This window comes from Elephas maximus, chromosome 3 (genome assembly GCF_024166365.1).
Source record: "Elephas maximus indicus isolate mEleMax1 chromosome 3, mEleMax1 primary haplotype, whole genome shotgun sequence".
Lineage (NCBI taxonomy): Eukaryota > Metazoa > Chordata > Mammalia > Proboscidea > Elephantidae > Elephas > Elephas maximus.
The window spans coordinates 156,783,724-156,793,905 of record NC_064821.1 but is presented as its reverse complement, the minus strand read 5'-3'; the positions used below and the strand labels follow the sequence as shown (position 1 = coordinate 156,793,905).

Genomic DNA, 10,182 nt, shown 5'->3' with positions numbered 1-10,182 from the left:
ATTGTGAATAAGGCTGCTATGAAAATTCTTGTACAAGAGTCTTTTTGCAGATCTGTGCATTCATTTCTTTTGCGTATGTACCTATTAGTGGAATCGCTGGATTTTGGAGTTTTCCAGAATGGTTATGCTATTTTACAGCCTCAACAGCAACAAGAGATGCTGTTAATCCACATTCTTGTCAGCACCTGGTGTTCACTGCTTTTTTTTTACGTCTTACCCATTCTGATGGGTGTATGATGGTACACCATGGTGACTTAAATTTTTGCTTCCATTATGAGTAATGATGTTGAAGATCTTTCCTTATACCTTTTGGGTGTCAAAAAATCCTCTTTTGTGAAGAGAGCCTCTTTACTTTTAATTGGCTTAACTTTGTTTTTTTACTTTTTAAATAAATATTTTATCCTAGAATACATTTATTTGTACAGAAAAGTTGAGACGATAGCACTGAAAATTCACATATATTTCACAGCCAGTTTCCCCTATTATTAATCTTAGATGGTATATTTGACACAATTAATGAACCAATATGGATACATTATTATGAACTGAAGAACATATTTTATTCAGGTGTCCTTAGCTTTTGCTTAATATCCTTTTTCTCTTCCAGGATACATCATTACATTTAGTTCTCTTGTCTCCTTAAGCTCCTCTTAACTGTGACAATTCCTCAAACTTTCCTTGGGTGTGATAGCTAGACAATTCTGAGGAGTACTGGTCAGGTATTTTGAAGAATGTCCCTCAGTTGGGATTTATCTGATGTTTTCCTCATGATGAAACTGGGGGTATGGGTTTGGTGAGGTAAAACGCTATTCTGTCACATCAAATCCACATGACTTACCACTGTTGATGTTAATCTTGGTCATCTGGTTGAGGCAGCATTCCTCAGGTCTTTGTTGTAAAGGTTCTCTTCCCGCCCCCCCTGCCCCGCCCCTTTCCAGGCTGTTTCTTTGGAAGAAAGCCACTGTGAGTAGCCACATTTAAGTAGTGGGTTCTGTGCCACACCTCCCTGAACCCAGAGCACCTAAATTATTTGGGATTCTTCTGCAAGGGACGTTAGTCTTTTCTTATGACAATGGGGGACATTTATATTTACTTATTCAATCATTTGTTTCTATTAATATGAACTCGTGAATATATATTTTATCCTCTGGGTTAAACTAATACCACTGAGTTTATATTGTTGCTATTATTTTAGTTGGGCCATTGGAAGCTCTTTCAATTGCCTCCTGTGTCCCTTTGACTTACCCCCATCATTCTGTTTTTTTTAAAGGAGTCCCTGGTTGGTGCAAAGAGCTAAGTGTTCAACTAGGCAGTTTGAACCCAGCCAGAGGCGCCTCAGAAGACAGGTGATCTGCTTCTCAAAGGTCACAGCCTTAAAAACCCTATGGAGCAGTTCTACTCTGCACACATGGGGTCGCCACGAGTCATGATCAACTCCACAGCAACTAATAACCACCTTTCTTAAAGTCAATGTTTATATTTACTCCAGTCAAAAACCTAATCTATGCTTCTACCTGCAAACATAAGCTGACCGTTTTAATAAATGCACTTACGGTATGTGGTGTACAGATCCAGGCAGAGTCTCACTGCTTCTGCCCACCCTTCTCTTCCGCTTTGTCTCTGTACATTCTTATTTCTGTCTAGATCAGGGCCACTGCAGCTGCCAGCGCTTTGCTCAGCTTCGCTTCACCCCTCCTTGGGTGCCCCACTGCTCTCTGCCATCAAACGACGCTGCTGAGAGCGGCTGAGCTCATGAAGCTGGTGTCCTTGAAGATCACAGGCTCTTGATTCATTCAGGCTCTGGCCTAAGGGTCCTACTGACTGCTTCCCTCCAGCTCTGTTTGGATTATTACCCACAATCCTCACCCTTCCCGGGACCCTAAGGCCTTGGTCTCTAACATCTTTACCACCACTGGGTATCTGTACCACCTTGGAGCTACTCTCTTTCATGGAGGTTCAGTTGCTTGATTCCCCACTGTGTGGTGAGCACGGTGGCCAGTCCCAGGCCCAGCATGCGAATCACAGATCAACAGTGACGTTATGATTCTTTGCCTGGGCTCCCTGTATCTGCCAGAAGAATAGGCAAATGTGACGAGAATATTATTTCTAAATGTCTCATGCTACTGTAACACAGCAGAACTTACTTCCCAGCTTGTAAGACACGCTGCAGGGGTGGTTATTGCACTTTAGGCCAAGCACTAATTCCTTCAGAATCACACCCTGGTCCCCCAGGCTACCAAACTACTGTGTAGGCAAACTCTTGAATATCTTTTGTTCCAATATCACTGCCTGGTTCTCCACAACTTCCTCACTGAAGCTGCTTCGTGTCAATGTAGACCAGCTTTGCGTATGAAATAAAGAGTCCAGCAGAAATAGAAAAAGTGTTGCTGTTCTGGTCTGGTATGCACAATAAAAACTTGCGCAGCTGCACCCAGCTGCGGTAAATGAACTGTGGTGGAAAGAATAGGAACCTCGCATTGGCCAGGAATCAAAACTGGGTGCACCTGTACTGCCATTGAACCACCAGCGTTCCAAATTCAAGTTGTCTGCATAGATCATAACACTCCCAATAGCCTTGTTTTTCCCTGAAACTGACATCCTTGAGTGACTAAAGAGGAGTGGTTAAGGGGAGAAATCTTGGAGTGAATTCTCACTTACTTGCTGTTTGGTAGGTCTCTGTAACACATAACAGTTTAACAACAGGACCTTTTTTTTTTATTGCGCTTTAAGGGAAAGTTTACAATTCAAGTCAGTTTCTCATAAAAGATTTATACACACATGGTTATATGACCCTAGTTGCTCTCCCTACAACGTGACCGTACACTCCTCTACACCCTGTATTTCCTGTGTCCATTCAAACAGCTGCTAAAAACAGGACTTTTCAATCTTTGGTCTTTTTCAGGGACTCAAAGAGGCATCAGAAAAGAGAAGCTCAAGAATCACCTAGACCTCCTGCAGTACCTCAGACACATCCCCAAACATCCAGCCTCCTGAACCACCACTGGGTACTGAATACCTGTCTGGGAAAGAACTGGAACCCATCTCAAGCTTGGAAGGAAAGCCATGGGAGACACCAAACAATCAGGGGGCAAAGAGGTTGCATCAGCCAGTGAATAAATGCGGATTCCTTCCGTTCCTGCAGATTTAGGACCAGAGATAAGAGACTCAATGATTTCTGATGCTTTTGTACTGAGGTTTCTTATGGATTGAATTGTGTCCCCCAGAGATACGTGGTGTAAACCTAACCCCTATATTGTGTTTGTAATTCCAGTTGGGAATAGAGTTTTCTTTGTTATGTTAATGAGGCAAAAATCCCTATAGGGTGCGTCTTAAACCAATCAATTTTGAGATATAAAAAGAGCAGATTAGGCCTCGAAGCAAGGAAGCACAAATGGAGACAGACTGATGCCACTCAGAGATTACCAAGAAACCAAGGAAGAGAAGCTGAGAGAGACAAGGATATTTTCCCGGAGCTCACAGAGAGAGCCTTCTCCCAGAGCCGGGGTCCTAAATTCGGACTTCTAGCCTCTGAAGGTATGAGAAAATAAATTCCTGTCCGTGAAGGCCTTCTCCTGGTGATATTCCTGATACGGGAGCCCTAAGAAACTAAGACAAGGCGTATCGCCCAGCTGGAGCCCTGGTGACGCCCTGGTTAAGAGCCTGGCTGGTAACCAATTCCGCAATTTGAATCCACCAGGTGCTCCTTGGAAACCCTACGGGGCAGCCCTACTCTGTCCTAGAGGGTTGCTCTGGTATGAGTCGGGATCGATTCGAGGGCAACGGGTATTATGCAGTTGGGAAGAGCCAATTTGCGAATTAGTCTCTTTATTTTTAAGTCGAATCATTTTATTTGAATGCAGTAATTTTGCTTTAGAGTGTTGCCTGAAACCCTGTGTTCTGGGCATCTTTTGTGTGTGTTAGCTGTTTCTTCCAAAGAGAACACTCTTTAAACCCGTTTTAGAACTGCCTTTTCCAAGTGCTGCGGGAGTCGTTTTCTGAATAGCCACAGGATCGTAAGTAAAGCATCCCCCCTCCCCCCAACGGCTGAAGCATTGGTGGTTCAGTGGTAGAATTCTCGCCTCCCACGCGGGAGACCCGGGTTCGATTCCCGGCCGATGCAAAGCACGCGTTACTTTTCCGCCTCCCCCCTTCATGTGCCCAAAACAGTTCCACTTCTTGCTCTGCTGGCTTATCCATTGCACCGGCAGCACAGGTCACTTTGCCGGCCCGCTCAGGAGCGGGAAAGGAAGATGAGAACTAGACACCTGGAGTTATTTCTGGAGCAGAAGACATTAACGAGTCGATCTGAACTGGCACTTTGGGTCCCTCTGAACTGGGACGTGCGGCGATCCTGTAGGGGTTAGTACTGGGCATGCAGAGCAGCAACCGCATGGCTAGACCCGGTCTTTGAAATGACAGGTGAGGTGGGTGGGTCTCTGCAGTTTCATATACTTGAAATCCAAAACGTTGTTACTTTTATCTTTTCTCCTCACGAATGCCTGGAATCTAAAGTGTCCTTTGGTCATTGATTTAAACCTAGAACTTGAACTGACCACTGGATCACGTCTCACTATGGAGTGGAGCACAAGAAATGAAATTCTCATAAAAAGACCATACTTAATGGTCTGACTGAGACTAGAGGAATCCTGGCGGTCATGGTCCCCAAACCTTCTGTTGGCACAGGACAGGAACCATTCCCGAAGACAACTCATCAGACATGAAAGGGACTGGACAGTGGGTAGGAGAGAGATGCTGATGAAGAGTGAGCTAATTATATCAGGTGGACACTTGAGACTGTGTTGGCATCTCCTGTCTGGAGGGGGAATGGGAGGATAGAGAGAGTTGGAAGCTGGCCAAATTGTCATGAAAGGAGAGACTGGAAGGGCTGACTCATTAGGGGGAGAGCAAGTGGGAGTACGGAGTAAGGTGTATATAAACTTATATGTGACAGTCTGACTTGATTTGTAAACGTTCACTTGAAGCTCAATAAAAGTTAATAAAAAAAAAGTTTATCCCGGTTTCATGTAAAAAAGCCCAGCTGATATTTGAAATACCTTTACCAGGAAAACGGTTATGATCACATCATCTCAACAGTGGAAGGTACTTGTAAGGCTGAGTGAGAGGCATTTCATCTTTTCCCCGGATGTGGGGCGCACGCAAGGTTTCCCTTAGACCTGGCTCCAGGCAAGCACACTGTCAGGGTTCCTTCTCTTCTACCCCTAGCTATAAGGCTTGCGGCCTTCTAGCCGCAGATGGGGAGCGATGCCGATGCGGGAATCAACTGCAAATCGAAAAGAAGCTAGCCAGTGCGTAATAAAATAAGCGCCAGACACAGTCGTGGCTCGGATTCGAACCGAGGATGCTGGGGCCAAAACGCAGTACTCCCCAGTGTACGAGCATGGCGCACTACAAACCTACCAGTGCTCACTCATTTCTTTAAACTTTATTGACATGGAAATATTCATACTGTTTTAGTGTTTTGTTCTTGAACAGCCACAGGTGCTCTGCTTTTCTCCCACTTCTTGCGGTCTCTCAGCTCCTCCCTCCCCACGGTGCTACAAGATAGAAACCATTCTCTCCTCCCCAGCACCTCGCCGGAGTCTCAGCACAGGCCTCCTAGAGGTCTCGTTCTCGTCCACGCCTCCCTGCTTTCCTTCGCTCGTCTGCACCGTTCCACACTCCCCACTTATTTTCGCGCTCCCGCCCCGCCGACCGCAACCGGGGCAAGCGGGGGGCGTCCAGAGCCGGGCGGGTGGTCGAAGGCGGAACAGCCGTATCGTGGCCCCTCCTGGGCTCGGGCAAGTGTCCAGGCCCGGGGTCTCCGGGGGTCGCTGGCACCTGAGGCGAAAGAGGAGCAAGGAGGGGAGAAGGCCATTCGGCTGTCCTCCTAGCTTCAGACTCACCCAACGCACTGATTTTAAGGCGATGAACAACACGATGTGTCGCCCCAACCTGCGGTGTTGTGGAGGCTTTGCTCAAGTCGTACCGCAGAAAGCCGCTGGCACCGCCTAGTGGTTCATATGCGTTTACTCTGTGTTGAAACAGGAGAGGTTACTTGTGGTCTCTGTAGCACAATCGGTCACCGCGTTAGGGTGTTAACCGAAAAGTTCGTGGTTCGAGCCCACCCAGGGACGTGAGTCAGGTTTTATAAGTGTTAAGATGTCCCCAGAGTTTCTGCTCCTTACATCTTACTATATAAAGGCAGAGAGCAACCTTAGTCAGCCTTCTATCCTCTTTTTTGGAAACTGAGAACTCGGAAATGATTGAAAGAGAGGAAACATCAGAGTTGTTTTTGACTAAGAAGTTTTTTTCCCCCACATTTGTTTGTACTCTTTTTTATTTAAATCCTGGTGGCGTAGTGGTTAAGTGCTACGGCTGCTAATCAAAGGGTCGGCACTTAGAGTTCACCAGGCGTTCCTTTCGAAACTCTATGGGGCAGTTTTACTGTGTCCTATTTTTTTTTTTTTTTAATAGGGTCTCTATATGAGTCGAAATCCACTCGACGGCACTGGGGTGGTGTAGTGGTTAAGTGCTATGGCTGCTAACCAAAAGGTCGGCAGTTTGAATCCACCGGGTGCTCCTTGGAAACCCTGTGTGGCAGTTCTACTGTGTCCTATAGGGTCGCTATGAGTTGGAATCCACTCGACAGAAACAGGTTTGGTTTTGGTATTATTTATTGAACCCTTTGGTAATTAAGTTGGGTCTATGGTTTCATGATTACAAATAAAGCTGTAATCACCATTAGCTATCTAGCTATCCGTTTACAATCCCTCGTTCTGTTTCTTTAGCAATCCTGCCTAAGACACTCTCATTAACTTGAGAAATCCCAGGTCAAGGGCAGCGTTTCCCACTGTCCTTCACAAAATCACCACCATAGAATGCTTTGAGGACACAAGGATAGTTCCCTTAAATGTATTTCTCACAGACTTGTCAAAGGTTATGTTTTCCTGATCACACCTGGGGCTGTAGATGTGGGCGAATGAACAGGCCTTAGGTGATAAATTTACTGTAGCTTTCCAATCCCCCTAAGGGTTTCGGGTTTTTCCTCTACAATAAATTCATCAGTGACGTTCTGGCATTTCAACTTCATTTACTGTAGGCCACGTTTGGGAGCAAGTTTTCAGTCAACTGTTTCAAGTGAGCAATTTAGAATTGCTGACAGCTGCTCAGACAAATACTTTGGCTCCAGAATTTCTACCTAGTGCACCAACATCAGTAAATAAACCTAGCCGTATCCAACATGATATTCCTTCCGCTCTGCTTCTATCCCTTGTGGATCCATTTCCATAGATGCACTTCAGGATTTAGTGGCACTGGGTTTTCTTGGTTTTTTCAACTGGCATAAATCTTGCAGTACTATTGGTTGTATTGCACCTTCCTATGGGTCATCACAGTTTGTGCATTTCCCTCTGGGACTTTAAGGGACTCTGACTCTAGATCTTAAGCAATGGGAAAGAGTAGCAATGGGCTCTGAGGAGTAAAAAAGGAACTGTTTCCGCCTGGTTTCGAACCGGGGACCTTTCGCGTGTGAGGCGAACGTGATAACCACTACACTACGGAAACCACGTAAGTGGCCTCGCCTCAGAATTTTTCCTTGAAAATTTTTAAGACTGGCAGTCTGAGTACTTTGGTTTCCAACAAACGAAATTCAACTACATTTAAAATTCGAGTGCCAACAGCAAAGTGCTGCAGAAATCCCTCCGGAAAATCACCAACAATCCATTCAGGCAAAGGAGTCTAAGGCTTCCCTTAGGCCCTAAGATGGTTTTCTGTGCCAATCAGGGAAGCTAGGACTACTGAGGCGGGCGGGGTGGTGGTGTAGGGGGGGCATGGCCCTTCCTCGGGCTTTGGGACCGCGCAGCTCACTAGAGTTTCCATTTTCAGAACTAAGTTCCTCTGGGACTCTCCAGCTCCCCACAGCTCAGGCGCTGTGAACACAGTCACCCCGGGGCATGGGACCAGGGCCTCGGTGGCCCCTTTAAGGGCGCTGGTGCTCTTGACAAATGATCCCTGTTTCCATGAAAAGATGTTCAATGTCATTACTGGTTTCATCCCCCCACTTGCTGTTAGTTGCCATGGAGTCGATTAGAATTCATGGCGACCACATGAGTGCAGTGCAGAACTGCCCCATAGGGTTTTGAAGGCTGTAACTTGGTGGTGCAATGGTTAAAGCGCTCGGCTGCTAACTGAAAGGTCGACAGTTCGAATCCAGGAGCCTCTCTGCGGGAGGAAGATGTGGCAGTCTGGTTCTGTAAAGATCACAGCCTTGGAAACCCTATGGGGTAAGTCTACTCTGTGCTATAGGGATGACATGAGTCAAAGTCGACTCCATGGCAATGGCTTTGAGTTTTGGATCTTTCAGGAGCAGATTGCCAGACTTGTCTTCTGAGGCACCTCTGCGTAGGTTCCTACCACAAACCTTTCAGTTAGGAGTCGTGTGCTCAATTGTTTGCTGGAAAACCAGAAAACAAGCATTGTTGAGGATGTGGAAAGTTGGAACTCGCACCCATTGCCGGTGAGATTGTAAAATTGGACAAGCTCTGTGGAAATACCTTTGGCAGTTTCTCAAGAGTTGACCATAGAATTACCAAATGACCCAACACTTCCACTACTAGGTATATACCCCCCAAAATTGAAAGCAAGAACGCAGATACTTGTACACCAATGCTCATTGTAGCATTATTCACATTATCTGAAAGGTGTAAACAACCCAAGTGTCCATCAACAGATGAATGGATGAACAAAATGTGGTCTATCCATACAATGGAATATTATTCAGCCATAAACAAAAAGGAAGTTGTGATACATGTTAAGACATGGATGAACCTAGGAAAATTATGCTGAATGAAAGAAGCCAGACACGAATCGACAAATATTATATGATCCCACTTAGTTGGAATCTCTAAGATAGCAAATGCATGGAGATCAAAGTTTATTAATGGTTACCAGGGGCAGGTGGGAAGGAAAAGGCAAGAAAGATTGCTTAAGGGGCACTGAATTTCTGTTAAGGATGATGAAAAAGTTTGGAAACGGATAGTAGTGATGGTTCCACCATATGGTGAACAAATTACTGTCACTGAATTGTGCACATAAAGTGGTTGAAATGTCAAGCGTTTTGTTATCTATTTTATCACACACACTCTCAAAATGATCCACACTTCCTGTCCACCCAGGAACACTAGAACCCTCCCTCCAGGCCCTACCCTGCACTTTCCCTGGGGCCTGACCTGCCCTATTTCTTCAGAAGCCCTTTTGCCTCAGCTCCTCCCCTCTGTCCCCCCTCTGACACTTGTGGAGTCTCTTGTTCTGTCCCACTCAATTTCAGTCCACTACTCTAATCATCTCTTCATGTTTTAGCCGTACCTTAGCAAAGGCTGAGACATGTGTCTTAGGGCACTTGGCTCTTTGAAAATATCTAACAAGCAACACAGGCCAAGCCAGCCTTGAAGACCTGCACTGGATTCTTTACAGAGGCAGAGAACAGCGGGCTACTGGAGAGCCACAAACTCACAGCGTGCAGCCCCGCATAAAGCACACCTGGGCCGGGCCCCGTTCAAGAAACGGGGAGGGGGTGGGGGGAAGCGCTTTCTGAAGCTTCTCTGAAGACAGAACCCGAAGGGAGTTGGTTTCTTGACCCGGAGAGGACAGTCGAGCGGAGGGGTCTCAGGCATGTCCCCAACTCTCCAAGACAGGCCAGGAACAGGCTGATTTTGAGGGACAGAGCCAAAGAAAGGGGGCAAAGGCAGCCCAACCCCATGCTCTGAAATTAAGGGTCTCGAACCCTAAGTTCTGAGCGAGCGGAGGGCCACGCCTTAAAATGATCTCCTTCCTTTATCAGGAGAGACGTTGGTCCAAATTCAGAGCTCAGGATAATGCAGGAACTGTATAGACCAACGTCCACATTTGACGGACAAAAAACCAAAAAGGTCCATTGCGGTCGAGTCTACTCCGACTCATAGCGAGCAGAGTTAACAGCCGCTTGGGGTTCACCAATGAACGGGTGGTGAATTCGAACTATCGACTCTTTAGATAGCAGCCTAAGCTCTCAACCACTGTACCAGCAACGAGAACGCTTAAGTTTTCAAACAATGAGATATGGAGTCTGAGGAAAAGACCCGAGGCAAGGAGATTTTGCAGTTATTTGCCTGAGCACATGGAAGGGTGGATTTGCCACCGACAAAG

At 46.2% G+C, this 10,182-nt stretch overlaps 2 non-coding genes across 2 annotated transcripts; one reads left to right on the top strand and one right to left on the bottom strand.

Moving 5' to 3' along the window:
* Positions 1-4,049: 4,049 nt before the first annotated feature.
* On the top strand, positions 4,050-4,120 carry TRNAG-CCC (transfer RNA glycine (anticodon CCC)). The gene has a single exon. It is a non-coding gene; the product is annotated as a tRNA-Gly (tRNA).
* Positions 4,121-7,490: 3,370 nt separating this feature from the next.
* TRNAV-CAC (transfer RNA valine (anticodon CAC)) lies at positions 7,491-7,563 on the bottom strand. Its single transcript has one exon. It is a non-coding gene; the product is annotated as a tRNA-Val (tRNA).
* Between the last annotated feature and the right edge of the window lie 2,619 nt (positions 7,564-10,182).